Raw genomic sequence first — 21866 nt, 5'->3', positions numbered from 1 at the left:
GCCACTCTAACAGTCTCAACAGAGCAGGCCCTACGGTCACTTACTGCTGTCATGTCTGAGCTACTGACAGTTATACCACTCAGTCTGTGCTCTGATTCCAGTTCAGTGCAAGGCAAGTGCTGGTGATCTTGTATCCCACAGACTCTAATTCCATTTTAGTTTATATTGGCCACAAACTCATTTAACCTAGGATAGAGTAATTTCTGCTTTAGAAACCTAGGCTTCATCAGTCCTACTATTGGAGGTTATTAGTTGTGTAAACTTAAATTTTTTGGCAACTACAAAAATGGACAGTCAGAAATGACTATATCTTAGTCTCCCTACCTTCTTGCTACCCCACATAATTGTTAATAATGGTTAAATTGCCCAACTCATCCCATTGGTAACAGATTTGACGATTCTAATGACTGATTCAAAAATATACCTGGGAGAGTTCCTATTGTTGTTCAGCGAGTTAAGAACCCCACATAGTGTCCCTGAGGATGCAGGTCCAATCCCTGATCTTGCTCAGTGAGTTAAGGATCCAGCGTTGCAGCAAGCTGCGATGTAGGTCACAGATGTGGCTCAGATCTGGCATTGCTGTGGCTGTGGCATAGGCTGGCAGCTGCAATTCTCATTCGACCCCTAGCCTGGGAACTTCCATATGTCACAGGTGTGGCCTTAAAAAGAATATATATATATATACACTCACAGACATACACACATACTTGGGTGCCCACTGTGTTCCAGGCCTGTTGTGTTCCAGGCCATGTAGCCCGTTGTGTTCCAGGCCATGTAGCTCTGAGGACTTAGCAGAAATACAAAGAACAGTTTTATTCTCAAGTGGTTTATTTAGGCAGAGAAATAGAAAAATATACCTTTTTTGAGAATGTTTGTCCAAAACTTTGAGAAACCATCTTATTCATTAAGTGTTCAAGGAAGCCTAGGGATAACATAAGTTACATTCACGGATGAACTTTCTAAATATTATTTATCTGAGCATTTTTGATAGCCTTTAGTCAAACTGCTAATGTTTCATTTAATTGCTCTCAGAAATTACCATAAGACTGAAACATTGGTTCCTGGACATTTGTTTCTGGAGATTTCATGTTCTCATTTAAATATAGGGGAATAAATGTCAGTAGAAGCATGGGGCAAAGCTGATCAGATATCATGTTCTAAAGAAGATATTCTGCTCTGGGAATGAAATAAATTAACAGAGTAGCCACAATCTCTTATTATTTGATTATAACACAAATAGAGAAGTACTTCCTCAGGAGAAAAAAATTCCTGTTCACAACTGACATCGTTACAACAGGATGCAAGACAGCTCAGGCAAAAGAATGGTTATTATGTCCTCTATGAGATGAAAACAAAGTTGACCAGACTCTACCTTAACAAAAAATCTCCTCTCTGGATGCTGTTCCTCTGGCACTTTTGTCCACATTTAGGAAATATGAAGTTATTGAACTCAAAAGATCACACTTTTATTATTAATTATCTGTAATTGATTAACTTCTAATTAATGGATTTAGTTTAATTATAAAATAGTATTTTTCCCCTGACTATTTTACAAAGAATTAGAGCTGAGGTTAATAAATAATTTGGGGGTATAATCAGGAAGTGACTTTATTGTTCTACAGCCACTGCCTTTTAATATATCATGATACATATACTCTCTGAGCTCCATTATAATAAATTGGGCCTAACTTAGATTTCCAATCACTTTCACTTGTAGGAACACCCATATTATAAAGACAATGATGTTGAAAAGAAGACAGAGAGACAGAAAGAGACATAGAAGTAAAGATTGGACTTTTCAAAGTCCAGCCTCTACTAAATAAAAGCATCAATCCCATATGCAACTCATGGCTCTTTTCCTAAGATAATGAAGGTAAAGCTTCAGGGCTCCGAAATTTCACAGGCCCTTACAAACCTGTAAGTCTATATTCTACTCTTTAAAGAGGGTTTCCTGAATTGTGTGGCATCCTACAAAACTTAGATTCCACTATTCTGGCAATTTATGATTCAAGGACATGTAGGAAGGAGTAGGGAAGCTAGTCCATTCTTTGACTGCCCTCTTCTCTCACTCGGTTCTGCCCCTCTCTCCTCGAGAGTTAGAGCAAAAGAGTGGGGCTTACAAGAAAGAAGCACTTCATAGCAACTGTTGGCAGTCTCCTCTTGGCTGTAGACACCCTGTCTGGGATAAGCACGTAAACACTGGCTCTCTCTTGGGGTAGATTTACCTGGCATGGTCAATGCTCTGTCTAGATGACCTCAGAGGACTTCCTACAAAACACTTTTCCTCTAGTTTCTGAGCCTTACAGTCTGTACTACAGCCTTTTCTGCACAGTCTTGACCCCAGATATGGCCCTTTAGATAGCCCTGTTATGACAGCCACAGCTTTGCCAGATAGCAATGGTATAGGACCTATGGCTGCTGCCCTCCTTCTCCTTCCTGTCTCTAGCATTGTCTATCTATTCAGATAACATCAAAAGGGGGATCAGCCAGTCTGTTGCATATGCAAATATACAACCAGTAAATGCAATACCAGTCTCTCCCTCTCGGAAAAAACAGCCCACCAACTTCTAAGGGTAATTCCTTCGAAGTCCCTTTCACTTGGCTGATGGAGGAGATGCTGTGCAGTTCCTCCCTGGCTAAAGACATCAACTCTTGCAAACTACTACTTCAACCACTCTTCTTGAATTTTCAGTCTTATAAAAATAAAGCCTGGTTAGAGTAATGGAGGTGAATATAAGGATAAATCTGATTATTTCTGAGCCAGTCTTAGCTACTTGTTTTGTTTTTCAGACTACTGTGTTACTTATCAATTGAAGTTTCAACTAAAATACTGTGATATTAGGAAGAGTCATTCAACTGCTCATAATAAAAGCTTTTTAAAATAAAAATTTTATTTAGGAGTTTACAAACTTTTAAGAAACATGGCAGAGTGGGTCTCAGCTGGTAGCTGGCATGAGGAGTCACTCAACCACTCACTGATTAACCCTTCTATGGACACCAGTGAGTCCCTTCACTGAACAGGACACTCTAAGTAACACATATTTCCTGTCCATGTGGCTCATCCCAACTCCTGCTGTCCCTTTCTGGTCTCCTCTCCTGTCACCAAACTATAAAAGTCTAGAAGGTGGGGAGTTTCCATTGTGGGTCAGCAGGTTAAGAAATTGACATAGTGTCTGTCAGGATGTGGGTTCAATCCCTGGCCTTGCTCAATGGATTAAGGATCCAGCGTTGCTGCAAGCTGCAGTATAGATCGCAGATCTGGCTTGGATCCAGCATTGATGTGGCTATAAGCTGGCAGCTGCAACTCTGATTCGACCCCTGGCCTGGGAATTTCCATATGCTTCAAGTGCAGCCATTAAAAAAAAAAGTCTAGAAGGTGGGACTCTGTTAGGTGAAACACTGTGCTTTGCTGCCTGAAATGATGTAAATGAGGCCAGTGACTAAAATTAGAAATAAAGAAAAAGGAGTAAATTGTGGGTGAAAGTAAAGTGTTATCTGTGGGATTGATAATGAAAATGACCAATGCTTTTCTCATGTGGAGAAGCAAATAGATACACACATAGAATGGTTCATTCAATGATTGAAGAAAATAGCTTATGGAACACTTTCTCTGCACCAGGGTCTGTGCCTGATATTACCCTCATATGATTCCTCAATAGCAACCTAACACGTTATCTTTGTTTAACACACACTCACACACAATTATCAATATACAATAAACACCACACTCCATGAATCATCAATTATGGGTATAAAGAGTAGAAGCAGACAAGTCCATATGTATAATGCATCCCATTTGGGGATTTCACAAAGCATAGCTTTAGGAAATCACAACAATATGATAAATCCAAATATGTCAGACAACTCATTCTCTATGATAATTGTGAAGATAGATTCATGTGAAGTTCATCTATTCCCAAATAATTTTTTAAGAAATTTTACTGAGAACGTACTCAGTAAATTAGACATCAGCTTTTGAAGTAGTGAAACTTGGTTCAAATAGCTGCAGTGAGGGCCACCTCTGTTGCTCACTACTGTCTTTCCAGGTTTATACTACTCTGCATCTAGGTTCATGACATAGTGGGTGCTCATTAAATATTTGCTGAGTGAATGAATGAATGAAATATCTTCCCCCAACTTATTCACCATCCAGGGCAAACTTGAGGTTTTATCGGTTAAAAAAAAAAAAAAAAAAAAGGCAGAGAAGGACCTTACCATAATGTGCTAAGTACACTTTCTATTTTTTGGCATGGTTAAATAACACTTGCAGAGGATTACATATATATTTCATATAATTCTCAGTTTTCTCTGAGGTTTGTGACTCTGTGTGGCAACCAAGCTTATCCTCTCTCAAATTGGACTAGTAACATTCCTGGAAAAGATGCCAGAGCAAAGAAAACACATTCTTTCAACTAACTCCTAAGGAATGAATCTCTTTCAAACATAAGGGAACCTACCTATAATTATTTGTGTCCTCTATCCTACCACTACATGCTGTATTCCATCACAGGTAAATCAACAATTAAAAATCCAAAAATTAGAATAACTGTAGCTTGCTCTGGAAATTAGCTCTAGACTTGAAACTTGCTCTGAGCTTTTGTTCAGGAATTAATGATCCATTTGTTTACAGAAAAAGGTAATAAAATCAATATTTTTACTGATTTTCTTAGGGAATATAATGATGTAAAAAAAGAAAATTTTTATCAGATTAAAATCTTCACTACTGCAACATGTTCTAGATATTTTTGTATCCTTTATTTAATATGAGAATCATAGTTCTTTTAAATGGAATTTTTTGAAAACATACCTCCAGTACCACCTATGTAATACGTATTGTCATGATGCTTTACATTTTTAAGTATTTTTCTGATATTATCACCAACATATAAATAGAATGGGGAAATAAATAAGACAATGAGTGGATTTCTCCTGAGGACCATGCAGCTTGTTATGTAGTAAGAATTAGAGGTGGAACACTTTAACCTTTCATAGGCTTTCTTTTCTCCTCATGAATTGAGGAATTGGCCTAAAATAAATCCCAGTATTACCACTGTGCTTCTGTGGCAGTGACTCTGCAGAGTCACTGTTCAGGCTCTATTGCCAGAATTGGTCATATGTAGCTCTAGGGTCTTTTTTTCCTCTCGTGATGACTTTTTCCTCTTATTGACCTTCACCACTCCACAGAGCTGCAGAGTGGGTGCCCAGTGCTCCAAACCTGGCCATTCATGTATAAGGCAATGTCTTTAATTTCAGAAGCAGCTTGCGTAGTGGTGATTTCCTTTAAAATTCTACTAGTAGACAGAAATAAAAATGACCACTTTTTTTGCCCTTTCACTTCACTGGGGCTGCACTCAAGCTATTACTCATATAATTCAAGTATAAAAATAAAACCCACTGAATATTCAAGGTGAAAGTTTGGAGTGTGTCTTAGGATTTTTTTTTTTTTTTTTTTTACTTCAAACTACTGAATGTATTCATTTTCCATTTCACTTGGTATTTACTAACCTCGGGAGGAGAGGGGTGTCTCATGAGAGTTTTACAGTAAGAAAAGTAAGAAGAATATATTGACAAGAAGAGCTCTTTCATATGACGGGACTGGCTAACCTTAGCGAATACAGTGTTAACACCAGAGACTGAAGATACTTTTTAAACAGCAAGAAATACAGAGTAAAGAGTGATGTAAATTGTGTTATCAATAAGACAGTTTAGATTGTGTTTTCAAGGCTTTCCATATTTGAACTGACTCAAATCCTTTGCCAGAGAATGACGCCCCAATCACTCTCTGAAAGTAATCAAACACATTAAGCTGACTTTCTAATGGCATGAGCAGGATCTTCCTCCTCAGGACAAGTATGATTTTGAAACCAAGAAACTTTAGTTTGCCCTTCAAGAAAAGTGATTTATAGGACTTGGTGTGAGGGAAAAAAAGGAACCCTGCTTTACCCAAAAAGGAGATGAAAACCTTGCCTGAAGCAGTGTTGTGACATTGCCAATGTGAGAGGGTTGTGAAATCCTGAGTGTATGTTTTTGTGGTGATGTCTGAAAGTACTGGTTACTGTACTGATGTCTCGGTATCATGCATCTCTATTTCCGGATCTACTTCCTTATAATTGCTAATGAAAACAGAGCTGTGAGCAGAGCAGTGTATAAGTCTCCGCTTCAATTCTTCTGTTGTTTTCATTGATAGATGGCTTCCTCTGAAAGTTTCAGAACAAGTCTCTTCAACTTTTAAGAAAGAAAATAAATTCTGTCTTTTCCTAATTAAAGAAATGTACTGTACTTGTTAAGGTTATTTAACTTTTGTCCTGTAAGCTATCAATTTCTTTATTCTTCTAACCCTAGGCATCCATTAAACCACTCTGATTGTTAACGTGCATTTTGCAAATAATCAACAGACTAAATCACAGTAACTAAGGAAAATCAGGACAAGCCTAATAGTAGCCAAGCTCTAAATAGGACTTTAAAATAAAAATAGAACATGTGACTCAGAATACAGTACTAGTTTTTCATCTTACAGATGTTCCCAGCCATCAGAGTCAGCGTGGGCTATGACACTGGTAAGTGTGGGCCAGAAGGGTAAAAATTTGGAGAGAATGAAAGGTTTTTATTCCCTAGACTTTCTTCCTATTACCTCATGTTACTTCAGGTTTTACAGAATGCACAGAAAACTTTGTCTACTCATTTCTTATTTGCCTTAATAAATAGCAAGCTTTTGGTGAGCCTTAAATTAGACAGAATATCCTCCCTCGTCTGGTGGCATTTAGGTTTACAAAACACACCTTAGGAAACAACATCTGGCTTCAGTCACTTGCTAGCTAAGTGTCGTCACCTCATGAAACAAAACTCGCCAATGATTTCTGTCATGACACACCATGCATAGGACCAACCAGAGAGAAAAGATAGCATCTCTGACCAGGGAAGGGACACAACAGAAATGCTGCCATGATATTTATATCCCACCTACTCAGAAGACCAATTGAGAAACTCCATATGGACTCCAGTTTGCCACTAGCCCACAGAATTGAAATCTCTTAACTGGCTTAAATTAAGGATTTGGGGATAAGTATAAAACTTTGAAGATATTTATTTTCATAATTCTAGGCAGTTTATTTTCATATGGTTCTCATCCTACCTAATTCTCTTTTAGCTGACACATTAGGTGAAGGAAATGCATTCTTAGAAAGCTTATAGATGAAAGGGCCAGGTATCATCGGGAAAAAAAAAAAAGTCAAATAACTCTAAGGTGCATTAATGACAGAAAGGGTGTCTGTATCCAGATTGAGACAAAGATAAAGAGAAGCTAGCCTACAGGGAGGTAGATTGGTTGATTTAAATTATCTGAGAGGACTGAAACCCCTTCCTCTTACTTCTCAACACTGCCCAAATGGCAGGTGGTACAAGTCCAGTTCCCCAGTAAGTTCCTGTAAACAAAACTACTTATTTATAGACAAGCTTCTCAGTACTGTTTTCAGGAGCTCAGTCAGACTGCAACTTAGAACCACCTATCCACTGCAAAGAAAAATAAAGACATAAAACCCTGTCTTCAAAAATGTGCTTTATAGCCAGAACTAGGTAATCTGACACTCTTTGTATTTGGAGGACCCTCAGAATCATGACTGAGAACTGATGTAAAGAAACAGAAGGAAGCCCATGAGCCTCTGCTTTAGAACAACAACAACAAAAAAAAAACTAGGCTGACATCATGGAAATCTGCTAGCAGACCTAAGCAAAATGTGTTGTATCTACTTCTCCTTTCTATTCTTTTTCTTTCTATTGGGCATTCATGGGAATCAGCCATGATGGAGGAATCAATGAGCCTCACTCAGTGTATAGATACATCATAAAGGGGAAAGCAGAGATTACTGAAATATTGAAGGAATTTCTGCCTGATTTACTTACGTAAGACAAAGTAAAATAATAATTCTGATACTGCCTTCCTTTTAAATGTATATATTTCATTGCACTTTCATTTATTACCATATTTCTCCTTTGGATATGTACAGATATACACAGATACATATATAGATTAACTCAGCTTATATTTATTTCAGAAGATAAATTCTTCTATTGTTTTAATCCAGACGTGTTACATATAGAGAAAAGTAGGAAGAAGTATAGTTGCTTGGAAAGATTAACAATATGGAAGTTTTTAATGTAATGGATAAATAATATAATTTCACATATTCACCAATTTTTGTTTATTGACTGTCAAACTCAAGGCATCCTGTTTGCTCTGAAGTGGATACAACTGCAAAGATACATAAATATAAACTTACTCTTTGGGAAATAAATTTCACCAAAGAAATAAAAATTTCTATTAAAGCAGAGGTATACTTGCTCATTGCTGGCACACAGTAGGTACTTATTACATATTTATTGAATGAGTGTGTAAAACATAAAATCAGATAATTCCAATATAATGTAGGATATAAATTCCAAACATGATTAAATATTATGGGATTTCAAAGGAAGCAGGAATCATTTTTAGATGAATTATCAGTAAAAATTTCATGGCGCTGTATAAATTGGCAATAGCTTAAAATGGGAGTCATGTGGTAAGCAGAAATAAGACAGAAAGTCTTGAGGAGCAAGAACAAAAAGAACAAGACTATCTAAGCAAGAGAGTAGAATATAGCATGCAAATAAGTGGCATCCAGGATATCAATTCAGTGTGAGTAGGTGGGGAAGCGATGGAAGAAAGTGGATTGGAGTAATATTACAAAGGCCTTGGTTGTTACACTGAGGACTTGAGAACTTATTCTAGAAGTGGACTCTGGGTCACCTGAAATGCTAAATTTTTTAACCACTCTCCACAATATATCCATATTTATGCATTAGGATTTTATGAATTAAACACATTATATTGTCTACTTATCTATCTAAGCATATATGTGTGTATAGATATTTATATACTTACTACAAGTAGATTTTAAGTATTTTATAGCTATTATACTTTTAAATACATTATGAATATAATTAAATAACCTTTCTGTATATATTTGCTTAATATATGTCACTGTGTCTCCTGCTGAACTGTAATCTCCAGGAGAGCAGAAAACTTGTCATTCCTATTCTCTCTATATTGTAGGTGCTTAGTGCAGTAACTTGACACAGAGTAGATGCTAATTATTTGTTTGTTGAAGGAATAAACTGAGAAGTTGACTGATCAAATTTTTCCTGAGGTGAAACTACATTAATCTAGAATTACCAAACATCCTTCTCTTTTTCCACTTGAGTCTAACCATCTATCCACCATTTTCTTATAAAGATAACCTTTCAATCTTGAAATTAGCAATGACGGACTCCCAATCTAAAGAAAAGGTAGAAGACACAAGACTGTTCCATCTTGAAGTATAACACTGAAACTTTCTAAATATATTCCACACTTCTAAAACTGAACTGAAGAAACAGCTGGCATTTTTCCTTCACAGAAGATAGATTAACAAAGGAATACAGAATCCAATTTATAATTTCTTCATATAAAACAAAGTCTCTTAAAGTGGATTCTTTGGAACCCTGGTGTTCCAGTAGGACCTTTAGTGGTTTGGGAAGGGAAGCCAAAGTGGAGGGACTCTAGACTGTTACTTCAAACAACCATCTCCAATCTTCCCTGTTAATAAGGGTAATTTTTATAAGATGCTGTTTGAAAAAAAGGGTTCTGACAATTAAAATAATACTTTAAAAAACATTGGTTTAAAGTTGGTTTAACATTGTTTTAAATCCTTTAGATATCCAATAGATCCAACTAATAACTGTGCAAAACCCTTAGTCTTCGAGCTTTGTTTACATCATAGTGTTACATAATAATATATTTATACATTTCATTACATACAATAGGCTTGTTTATGTTATAGCATACCTACTCTTTCATCTACAGTACTGCTACTTAAACCAGAGTGAAATAAATCTATAAAACTAACACTCTGATCAAAGAGTAGTTTTACCCTTAGAAGTTTTCTATTTGTTTTCCTAGGTCCATCTCCTCCCTTCTATATTCTGCCTATCGTCTGAACTTCCTTGTTAGCTGGCTTCTGGTTGGGGGTCAACCAATGAAAGGCACTTGAGGGAGATCAGATTGTAGGAGGATAAAGCAGTCATGATTTATTTTTCGCTCTCTACCTGCTTTTTCACTGTATCTCTGATAGTAGCTGCCTCCTTCCATAGTTCCCCCAGGAGGATCCTTCTCCACATTTCCAGTTCTCATTGGCCTCTAGAAACACAGTTCCCTTACCCTTCAGCTCCAGAGGGTAACAACCGCCCACTGTTCCTAGCCTCAGTGTTCGTGCCATCTTTGTTTGTCCTCTTGCCTCTCTCACATCTCTGTAAGTAATCCCTTGTGTCTGTATTTGAACCATCTGGTGAATTGTGTTTCCTGCAAGGACCTTGACTGATACAAAAGTTAAGATTATTAAGATAGCAAGATCTAAAATACAGAAAATAAAAACGCTAGCTATTAAAATGTTTTTAATATTGGCTCTTCTTTGTTTACCATGTTTCCAATATATCATGCCATACGTGTTTGTTTGTTTTTTTCCAAAAACAATGGCCACCCTATTCCTAAAGACTCTGAGCAAATAAAACCTAAAGAAAAAAAGTGAATTTAGTATCATGTCCGTGAATGTTCAGAAAAGCTCTTACTTCATTGAAAACGAAGGTTCGGAAGTCCTCACTTTCTGTCTGAATACAAGTCAATAATTGACAAGGCCACATAACTCACTTCACAAAGGCAGGGAAGAGTCGTGAAATGTCCCTGAAAAAATTCAAAGAGTAACATTTACGCATATGTACATATGATATATTCTACACAAAAGCAGAGTGTGTTACTGTCAGAGGCCTAAGAAATGAGTCAATAACTAGCAGCAAAATATTTTCATCCAGGTATAACTGTCAGTTACTGTCTGTTTCAGCGAAAAGTATAGCTGGTGAGCACCTTGATAACCGTAACCAGCATTTAACTCTAAAAAAGTGTTTTCTCTAGAAACCTTGAGAAAAAAAATAGATGACATGAACATGAAGAAACTTTAACAAGACTAAATAAATAAAGACCATTACTGTATGTTTTGAACATATTCTTGAAAAGAGATCACACAGAGAAAGTTTCCATAGAGCTTTTTTGAAAACATTGACTGGTTATTTTTGCATAGCTGCAAGTAAAAAAAAAAAAAAAAAAAAAAAAATAGCATGCCTCTTTACAAAGCAACAAAGAGAAAATTCCTGTGATGAGTTTTTAAGAAAATCTTGTTTTGAGAGAAATGCTCAGCAATCCACCCTATTATTTTAGGCATTTTAAAGGAATATCTATAAAAAGAAAATAGATATCAAAAACAATGGTGATACTTGAATAGGTACTGGAAGTTAAATACTTATAGGACAACCATCTCCGCAAATAAAAATGAGGTCGATCTGCTATTAGTGAATATACAAGACAACTTCTCAGGTCAAAGAGTGGAATAAAACCAGATTATTGGCTTCTGTCTGCCCTGAATTTACAGAATATACAGCAAAGAGTACAAAGCAAAACAAAAGGAACCTGCCAGACAGTTTAGGGCAATTTTTGTCTCTGTCAAGCAGAATCACAGTACTGAAATAACAGAATGTCTCTGTGGTTTCTTCAGCGATGCACGTGAAAGATAGCTGTGATTATAAGAAATTTATGAGAAACAGCAGTATCCTGCCCACAGTCTACCCACACCAAAGAGACAGAGCTGAGGTCAGAGGTAAACTTGCCTCTCCCGTGTTTGTACGGCAGAACTACCAAGACCACTGTGACCTGATGACTCTACCCAAAATGTGAGACTGCTTAACCCACAGATGTCACCAAATTCAGAAAAGCAGCAGTGGGTGCTCAAATTACACTATAAGTCACATGTGCAATCTGGGGTATTGAGAAGATTGATTAATTGGAGAAGGAAAACTCCTACACAAGAAAGAAACTATTTCTTTAAACAGAATTATATACAGAAACAAATCTCAGGAGGCATTAAAATCATGGTGCCATTTTTGAATTTGATACAGCTATGTTCTTCTAATCCTACAGTAATGTTTTTATTCATATATATGATAAATTCATTCAGGTCATCTTCTATGCATTTTATAATTGTGACCTAATCCCTGCATACTTTTAATCTGGCTTCCACTATCAGCAATCAATCAAAAATCCTCTAGGTTTTTTTTTGCAATTTTCAACACAATTTACCACCATTTCCATCTTATATTATTTCCTCCACTGGGACTGATGACACGGAATAACCTTGGTTTTCTTCCTATCTCCTCAACCATACTTTCTCCAATAACTTTCCTCTTCCCATTGTGCCAGTGCCAATGTGCCTAAAGAACGGACTTTTTAATCAGGATCAAATACAGATTTTGGGTTGACACATGAGGGGAAGCAGTCTGCTTTATGTTGTCAGAACTTCACCGTCAACCAATTCCTCAAAATCTTATTGAGCTGGTTCTGAGGTTTTCTAAAATCAGGCAAAATAAAACATTGTCATAATCTTACTTAAGGGCATTTTTTTTTTTTTGGAAAAGTGTGTATATGTGCACGTGCGCACACATGCAAACACAAAACAGTCACAGGCAGACTCAGGCACACTAATCAGCGTTTTTCAATCCAGAATACATCTATTATATTGTAATATTAAGCACTAACATGAGAATGTGTGAAATATGATAGAAATAATATTTATTCTCTAAGTTCCATTTCTTGCCTTAGAAACAGTTAAGGAAAAATGCAAGGTTAGTGAGAGATTATGAGTATCAGAAGAGAATTAATTTAGTACAGCAAATAAATTGCCGTGAATAAGAAACCTTCTTTCTCAGCCCATAGGATTGTCTTGCAAGATTTGAAAGAGTAGTCTTCCAGGGAGACAAAGCTATCGGTTCGTGCAGTTTTCCTTTTTCACACACAGAGGGAATACAAAACATTGTCCTAAATAACTTTTTCCACCAAGTTATAGCTATCATCAGCTACAAACTTGTTCACATGCTTTGAAAGTTCTGAATGCTGATCCTGCTTCCCTGCTCTTCACCCAGTAAGCTCCTTGGAGGTGTTCCTATTATTTGGCCTCCTCTGAGTTCTAATTTCTGAGTGCCCTGAGTGCATACTATTATGTTAAATGCCATCTTATTGCTAGGAGGAACAAATTGATCATGAAGCTATCCATGAGAGGTTGCAAGATGTGTTGGGTCAGATAAGGGGAGAGCTGACTGAAACATCCTTTCTGCATGACATCAGGTGTAGAGCTCCTCTTAGCCATCATGTGATATTAAACTAAATATAGGTTTATGCTAAAGCAGATAATACTTTTTATCCTTACATAGCTAAGTGGTGGCAGCAATCAATATTTTAAGAAAACTATCAAAGAAAGCACTGAATTGGAAAAAAATAGTATCTATTCTCCCAGTGGACTGGGAAAATGTTAACTATAACAATAGAACACATTAATACGGCTTGAGGAAAACTTTCTAGAAAGGAGCTTGCAAACTTCTATGTTAGACTGCAAAGTAATAAAGCTATAAAATATAAGAGATGGAACATGGCTTATACATTATTTAGTCTAACCCTTTAATTTTTCAGATGTGAAAAATGAGACTTAGATAATTTGGGTGAATTTCCAGGTTATGTAACTAGATATAACAGAACCAGAACTCAAGAACACGGGCATTCTGATGGCACAATTTTCCTTACTCAACCGTGTCTTTTGTCTTCCACTTACATGGATTTTTTTTTAAAAACATCCAAAAAGTATGAAAGGATTTTTCAGGCTTCATGAGAAAAATGTTGAAGTTCTGGATTGTCACTAACAGATAGCTGATTTACCATCTTTTTTTCCTGGCCCTGAGCCAACTATCCCAATAAATTTTACTGAAAGAAAATAAAAGCTGTTGCTCAGAAATGATCTTTAAAATTCAGAGGCTTGAAAAACATTAGAATTTCACTAAAAATTACGTAAACAAAACTCTTTTAATAGCTTTCAAAATCAACATCTGAACAAATAATTCATTGAGCTATTATATGACCTACAGGCTAACAGGTAAATATTTGGTATTCAAGAGGCAATAATTTAAGTTGGAAATATAAATGTATTTTAGAAAATCTGATTTTTTGAGATCTTGGTATCCATTAATTTTCGCCATTTTTGTGTATTTCAAATACCCCAGAGTTTAATGGTAGTATTCACAAACTTATTTACTTGCAGTTCTGCCTTCCCTTGAGGCATTTCTAAGTGCCCAAAACTATTAATAAGGATGAATAAATAGACACAAATGAGCTTCTTTTCAGTCATTTACAATTTAGTCTACTATGTGCTAATCCTGTATCCTCCGTTAATCAACCCCCAAACACAGTCTTCCATTGTGCTCAGCAGAGATGAGGCATATGTGGTGGAATTCAGTCAAAATATTAATTTAGACATTTGGGAACCATCACCTTCTTGAGAAAACTATCAGGTAAAATACATTCATTTTCAGCCAAGCTAAATTCCCATGTCCATGAATTGCACAACCCTGTTAAAGTCAGTAAGTGTCAAAGTCTTGAGCTATGGACTAGACAACATTGCCCAATAACCACAATTAGGGTTTCCAGCATCTGCTGTTCCTCTTTTACAAATCTGAATTCTTCTTCCTATGCTATCTCTTACATACATTATTCATGCTGATGTTGAAATACTGACAATTTACAAGGAGAGTTCAGGAGTTTCGTGTAGCCCTGGAAATCACTGCCCAAATAACAGAAAGAAAACTTACCCCAGGAAATTATCTCATAAACGTTCTTGAAACCCCATTTTTTTATGGTGTGCTCTTAGAAAAAAATTTACAGAATATATTTTGTTAAATCTTTGGCTTGTCCTAAACTCTAAAACTAGATTTTAACCCTCAGTTTCAAGTTCCTTCACTGACTTGCCCTGATTTTACTTCCCTTTTTTCATCCAATCCATATTTGTCTCTTAATCAGTTAAATCTACCTACATCGCAATCATCTCTCTTGCTCTTGGCCTTCATTCTTATTTACACTTGAAATACTTTACCAGCATTAAGAATCACCTTTTCCCCTTGATTTACAGAACTCTCAAGATAGAATTTAATGTAATTGATATTTAAATGCAATGATTATTTCCACTATTCCACTTTATATTCTTCAGGAAATTTAATTCATTTCCCCTTTGCTCTTTATAACACCAAAGCAAAACAAACAAACAACAACAACAAAACTGAGATGAAAGCTCACACAACATGTAAATCAGTCATAAAAATAAATACCAAGCACCTTCAGACCTTTAGTCTGAAAGAAAAAAAAAGAAGATCTAGTGAAACAAAACTTTTAAAATATTTTTGTTTATTCAAAAGATTTGTTTGGTTTTTATAGAAATCTTTTTATAGAAGTCTAAATATTACTGTTTTGTATAAAACTATATGTCTTCTCTGATTCAGAAATCAAGCAATTTTTTAGATTACCAATAAGAAAATTAGATATGAGAGGGACAAATTTTTCAGGACCAATTGAAATTTTGAGCAATATACATTTTCGAAAACTAAGGAAACGATATAATTGTTTAAATTATGCATTCAATTAATATTTACAAATATGCAAAACTCATTACAGAGGAGATAGGAAGTCCAGGTACAGATTATCAGTTTTTGGTTAAGTACTATGTGTACATCTTACATCACTCTTAAAATGACTCCTATGGGTAACCCAAGATCTCTGGCAGAATCAAAAGATTCTCCGCAATGTATTTTCTTGAAGGTTGTAATGAATCAACTTTTGGATTGAGAAAGAAGTTGACTTGTTGATTCATTGATATATTATTAAAGCTAACTCCCAGGAATCTCTAAAAGTGTTTTTAACCTTAAGTTAAGCAAAGTTTAGAAGGCATTCTAATGTTTTCATCCACTCCTTCTATGCAGACCACATTTGTTTTCTGTATAATCCTTTCCTCCCTCCTAACAACAGGTGTAACACTGCTTAGCGCCCATTAGTCTAATGCTATTCTTAACTAAAGTTACTAAATTGCCTCTAAGAGAAGCACTAGAGGGGGCCAAAGGGTAACTCCATGTGGAGTATTCCATTGGCCTGCCCAACTTCTTAACCATTCAGTACTTACTAAAATACACTTAAAGTAATCAATCAGATGATCAACTAACCCAAAAGCTCATTGATAATCTACTACATATAAGGCATTAGAGTAGGCAATTTTTTGAGAATACAAAGAAATAAGTTACCAGCAGAGGATTTGACATTGCTACATTGACTCCCCTCAAGCAACAGTCAAGGGTTCATGATATGCAGCAATTTGTAATTTTGCTGAGGCATGAAATTGAATTACATGTGTCAAGAGGCCGGTCTCTAGCAGGAATCCTTTAGTTAGACTGTGCTTACATGACTGGCTCACAGTGGTTTAGATATTCTCTACTTGTGGTCAAGTTACCATGCAGTAATTCTCGTGACATGATAAAAAAAAATTTTTTTTCTTTGTGAATACTTTTCCTGAAAATAAAGTCAGTTGCTAGTTCTGGTGATGAAAGTAAAGTGGAAGGAAAACTATCCCAGAAAGATATGGTTCTAATCCAGAAAAGAGCAGTGTATGGAGACAACTGCATGCTAAACTCATGAATTTGGAACTGTGGTATCTCTCATGAATACTGAGGGTTTGCCATATAAAATAAAATACTCATCTTCAAGCATCATTTAGAAAAACCTAACATTCTTTGTCAAGTTACCTTCTTACAACAGATATTGTCTACAGATCACTGCAGACATGAATACCATTGTAATTACATTTTAAGAGCAGGACATCCATACTACTTATATTTTGCTAAATACTGTACAGAAAATTTACCACAGTGCTTACTTTTCCACTGTAAAAATATTGGATTTTTTTTTTTTTTTTTTTTTTTTTTTTGGCCAGGTGCTGGGGGTAGAAGGGTGATGGTGGCGATGGAGTTGTTTTCTTGGTTTTAGGTCCTAGCTAATATAGCTTAGGTTAAAATAACGCTAAGAATCAGAAATACCTATTCAAATTAATTATGGCAACTGATAATATTGACCTGAGCTAAAACAACTCCATAGGAAAGTGGGATTTGATATATTTTCTCCTGTTGTCTTAAACATCCTTTCTAGGTAAAATAAGCCTAGAAACAGTTTTTGAAGCCCAGAACATGATGATGATATACATGATGTTGCACAATGGGAAGTATATGGCATATCTTGGCCACCTGTCCCTTACAAAGATCAAGGTCCATCTTTTCAGCTTCTGGCAGCTGTTGTTTTCCATCCTCCTTTCTTCCTGCTGCTGGCTGTAGATGTAGCAATACAGAGTCTCCTAACCTTAGGCTGCTACTGTTTGTGGTACTTGCCCTTACTATTTTCATTTTAAGTGGGTTGCTTATGTTCTTTCTCAAACTTGTACAATAATGCTCCCAATAAGGATTGAAAATCCAGTGCTTGACTTCTTGAATATAAAGCTTCCTCTTTCCCTCTTTTCCCACAGAAAATAGGGGGAAATAGGGATAAAGGAAGTAGGAAAGAAACAAGTCATTTATCTCCTCAACTTTGCAAAGTACTTTTTGAAAATGAGAATTCTTTGTATTTTTAAAATCCTCTCCACCCATTAGCCTCAACACTACATTGCTGCTATACTTACACCTCGCTCGTTATGTATTTACTTTTTATATAACTAAGCAGCACCCTGTCATAAATGAAATATTCATGCAAAAAAAAAACCTGCTCAAAATGCATTTATAAAAAGAACATATAAAAACTACCATCTGCTCCCACTCCTAGCAAGCCCTCAGATACCCAAGTGTAAGCCCTCTGATTCCACAGAGAGGTAAGGCAATGTGTCCGTGATGTATTCCTGAAAGCCAAAACTTCAGAGTTTGTATTAAGATGGATCTATGTGCTCCGGCCATCAAAATGCTTAGATCAACATGATGAGCTTAGATATTGCACATAATGAATTCACGTGCTAGCATATTATAATGGGTAGTCATACCCGGTCATGTTGTACTTAAATGAGCTGAAACCCTTCTGGGAAGTTGTGAAAGCATTTTGAAGTCTGTTGATACCACAGTACTTTAGAGTATGCATTGCTTTAAGGAAAGTTGTCCAGGCATCCCAGGACTCCAAACTGAAGTGCAGGCACCTGGACATGTTACTGTTCCCAATTCAATTAAGAAATGAGGGATATTTGTAATCTACTTAGGGCATCTGACTACTCATACTTGGCGTATTACCACTGATAATAACATGATTTTCTCAGTAGTTTAATTTCTCTCAAGTGGTAATTTGTACCTTTATAAGTTCTATGAACAGTTACTTTCCATAACCTTTCCTTCCTAACCCAGCACATCCGCACCTTGCTCAATGTTCAGTGCTATTCACTCTGAACTCTGGATATGGAATTTGGGGTTTTTTCCCCCGAGTCAACTGGAATTAAATCCACCTGCAAGTGACCAAAAGCAAAATAACAGTGGGATAAACAAGAAAAGAGTTTGTTTTTCTCTCATAGGAAAGATATCCAGAGGCAAGCAATCTCTATATATAGTAGTTCCAGGATCTGCAGGAAACCAAGCTCCTTTTTCTTGCTGCACCATCACCCCCAGTGTTATGAATTAAGATTGAAGATGGCTTCCTCAGTTCCAGCCACTCCCTGGCATCCAAATAGCAAGAAGAAGAAAGTTCTGCCCCTTCCTTTCTGAATAAGACTTCCTGGAAGTACTACACACTTTAAATATACTTTTTTGACTAGAACTTAGTCACAGTGCCAAATCTTGCTGCAAATTACTCTAGGAAACATAGTCTTTTTAGCTTGACACTTTGCCACCCAAAATACATACAGAGTTCTTGCACTAAAGGGGCACAGTAGAGTAGATGTTGGGATAAGCAACTCATAGCCTCTGCTTCACTTCCCCAAGTCACATCAGTACTTGCTGTTACCAATCACTTGTTCAATTTTAAATTTCTAGTTGTCTTAATTAGTTAAATAATCCATATGTTAATCATTCAATAATCAAATTATAAAAAAAGATAAAAACAGAAGTTCTGGAGTACATCAACAAGGCCCAGGCTCACTGTTATACCTTGTTTTTGTGTAAAAGAAGTTCTTGGGCTGCCTTCAAATGACTGACAATACTTAATTATTTAAAGCAATATAGAATTAGGCCTAAAAGTCAATGGCCAAGAATCTTGATGTTTTCCTCATCAACAGAATGTCCACATATTTTAAGAAGCAAAGCAGAATACTTTGAAACTGTGAAAGGGGAGGTCATTAATGAATACACTGGAACATTAAGTTTAAATTAGAATTGTCTAGAGCAAACCAGGTGATACCCAGATCACCCTCCATACTGGATCTCTTCACACACCAGATCTTGGATATACATCAGTTTACTATTATTAACTAACCAGCCATTTCTCCCTGGACATGTGTTAGGACATGAAGAAGACATGGCAGAATTTGACTACTGTACCCATCATGTCTCTGAATTCAATATAGAATTGAGGAAACTAGTTAAAGGGTCCAGATTAGCTGTAAAGTCATATCAATAAATTATTTCCAGCTATTTATCCTACTATAAAGCCAAGCCTGTACCTGGAAATGGGTATGAGAGACAGCTATCTACTCATAGGGCTGAGAATCTCGTTATAAGGGATTCTTCTCAAGAATCTCCGAGTTTGTAGTATTTTTATCTATCATTCTGAATAGTTTGCCACTTTGATCTGTAACCCGTGACGGTAGACAGCTGTCAGTTGGGAGGAGTGGCTTTGGCTAAAAGCCAACCATCAAGAACAAGGCTGAGAGTGACAGCCTGGACTGACAAACTATTTCCACTTTCTTCATGGGCCACTAACATTATGATGATGATGATGATGATGATGATGATGATGATGTATTTTGTCTTTTTAGGCTGTACCCACAGCATATAGAGGTTCCCAGCTCTCAAATCAGAGCTGTAGCCACTGGCCTACACCACAAACACAGCAACGTCAGATTCGAGCCACGTCTGAGACCTACACCACAGTTCATGGCAATGCCAGATCCCCGACCCACTGAGCAAGGCCAGGGATCAAACCCGCATCCTCACAGATACTAGTCAGGTTCATTTCCCCTGAGCTGCGATGGGAACTCCTAACGTTGCTGTTTTTGAAAATCACCTCTGTTTACAACAGAACCTAACACTAAGTACTACCTCTTTCCTCATTCCCATATGTTTTTGTCTAATTTTTTTTCTGAAGCCTAGGTCTATCTGAAAAAGATTGCTATCTATTAAATTGTGCTTTATTGGTCTGGAAGTTTCCAAAGATGCTTAATATTCAACTAAGGAGAAAAAAAGGCACTAGAAGACTCTGTGTTGGTAATAATTATTAGAAATATCCCTAAACATTCACAATCTACATATGCTTTCTTTGTTGTTGCTGAACTCTTCTTTCTCTTAGTGAGTTTGCAAAATGCAATATATCATGCTAGTTCAAAACATGTTTTTTTCAGTCAGACTTCCTAAGTTAAAATCCCTACTCTGTCACTTCCTAACTGTGTCACTCTGAACCTATCAACTATGTGTAAAATGAGTTTAATATTAGTAACTACCTGCTTGAATATTTACTGAGTTAGTATGTTTGGACTGCTTAGAGCAATGCCTGGCATACAGTAAGAGCTTTTTACTGCTCTTTTTTTTTTTTTTTTTTTGCTATTTACAACCTAGAGATGTATAACTTGTCTCTGTATATGGATTCAATCTGACACATGGACTTCAAAACCAAATTTATCTTCTATAAAGAAAACCTATGCTTTTTCATGGCATCTCAATCTTTGCTAAGAATATTACTTTCTTTTATGCACCTGGCATCTAAATCTTTGTCTCCACTCTTTCTTCCCTTTCTCTTCTCCTTCACATCCAAAAGTACTCTAGTCTTCTTCCAAAATCAACTCCCTTCTTTCCCTTCCAACTGCACTGGTCTAATCCATACTCTCTTTACCCCCTGCACAAATAACTTCACACTTTCCTAACTTGTCTTTGTACTTCCAGGCTCCCTTCAAAACCATTTTATACCGATCATAGAACATTTGTGTTAAAATCCTACTGTGGATCCTCTTTGCCCAAAACAATCTCTAACCAACCCATCATGGTAAGGTTCCCACCTTTCTTTCCTCTCTCATCTTCCCCTGCCCTCATGCCCCAGATAAACTAGATAAGTAACTATGCATTTTGGCATCTTAATATTTTTCCCCACATTCTTCCCATTGTTCTTGTGCTCTTCATTTTCTGGATATCAAGAAGCCTTACCTATTTTAAAGGCCCAGCAAAGACTGAAATTTCTACAGCAAAATATTTTAAGTTATAAGTGCTCTTTTCTTTCTTGGAGGTTCTGAGACTTACTCTATATTTGTGATAGTCCATTACATTGCCTGCTAGGTTATAGTTTCTCACTATGATCTCTTCAAGGTCTTAATCCATGTGTCCCTCATCTTTTTTCTTCCTAGTAAGGTGCCCCTCTTGCACACTGGGAACTCCTGGGCCACTGAATATGACTGTCTGAGGAGTGGACCTATTAAAGCTAAAGGCTAACCCATTCTCTGCCTGGTCAAGCCATGTGACACAATCATGTCACCAAAGAGGGGTAGCCTTTCCCTAATCAATCTACCCAAAATCTTCCAAAAGGAACTGCCTCCTTCCTTCCCTTCCTCCTATAGGTAAGCTATGCACATCTGGAAAGAACATCTTTTCCTAATTGATGCACAGGTGCAACTTAGACTCGCAGTGACTATTCTTAAACAAATCAAGATTGTTACAGACTTGTGACAAAAGATGTTAATGAGGCTATGGCAGAAAACTAAAACCTCAAAGATCCTGGATTGTCTATA

At 36.5% G+C, this 21866-nt stretch overlaps 1 protein-coding gene across 12 annotated transcripts in view; it reads right to left on the bottom strand.

Annotated features, from left to right (window-relative positions):
* The window catches only part of LOC110259421 (uncharacterized), a 574595-nt gene that overhangs the window by 359020 nt on the left and 193709 nt on the right, over positions 1–21866 (bottom strand). For 5 of the 12 annotated variants that reach the window (XR_014838267.1, XR_014838265.1, XR_014838266.1 and 2 more), the window contains one exon: positions 10639–10750. The exons of the other annotated variants lie outside the window; for them this stretch is intronic. The gene's annotated coding sequence lies outside the window, so the exon portion shown is untranslated. The remainder of the gene's footprint in view (positions 1–10638; positions 10751–21866) is intronic. 12 annotated transcript variants of the gene reach the window in all.

Source organism: Sus scrofa, chromosome 2 (assembly GCF_054392235.1).
Source record: "Sus scrofa isolate SSC_HxYL_T2T_F1_AM1 chromosome 2, Sscrofa_HxYL_maternal_Yorkshire_Landrace_v2.0, whole genome shotgun sequence".
Lineage (NCBI taxonomy): Eukaryota > Metazoa > Chordata > Mammalia > Artiodactyla > Suidae > Sus > Sus scrofa.
This window is presented reverse-complemented; position numbering and strand designations above follow the sequence as displayed.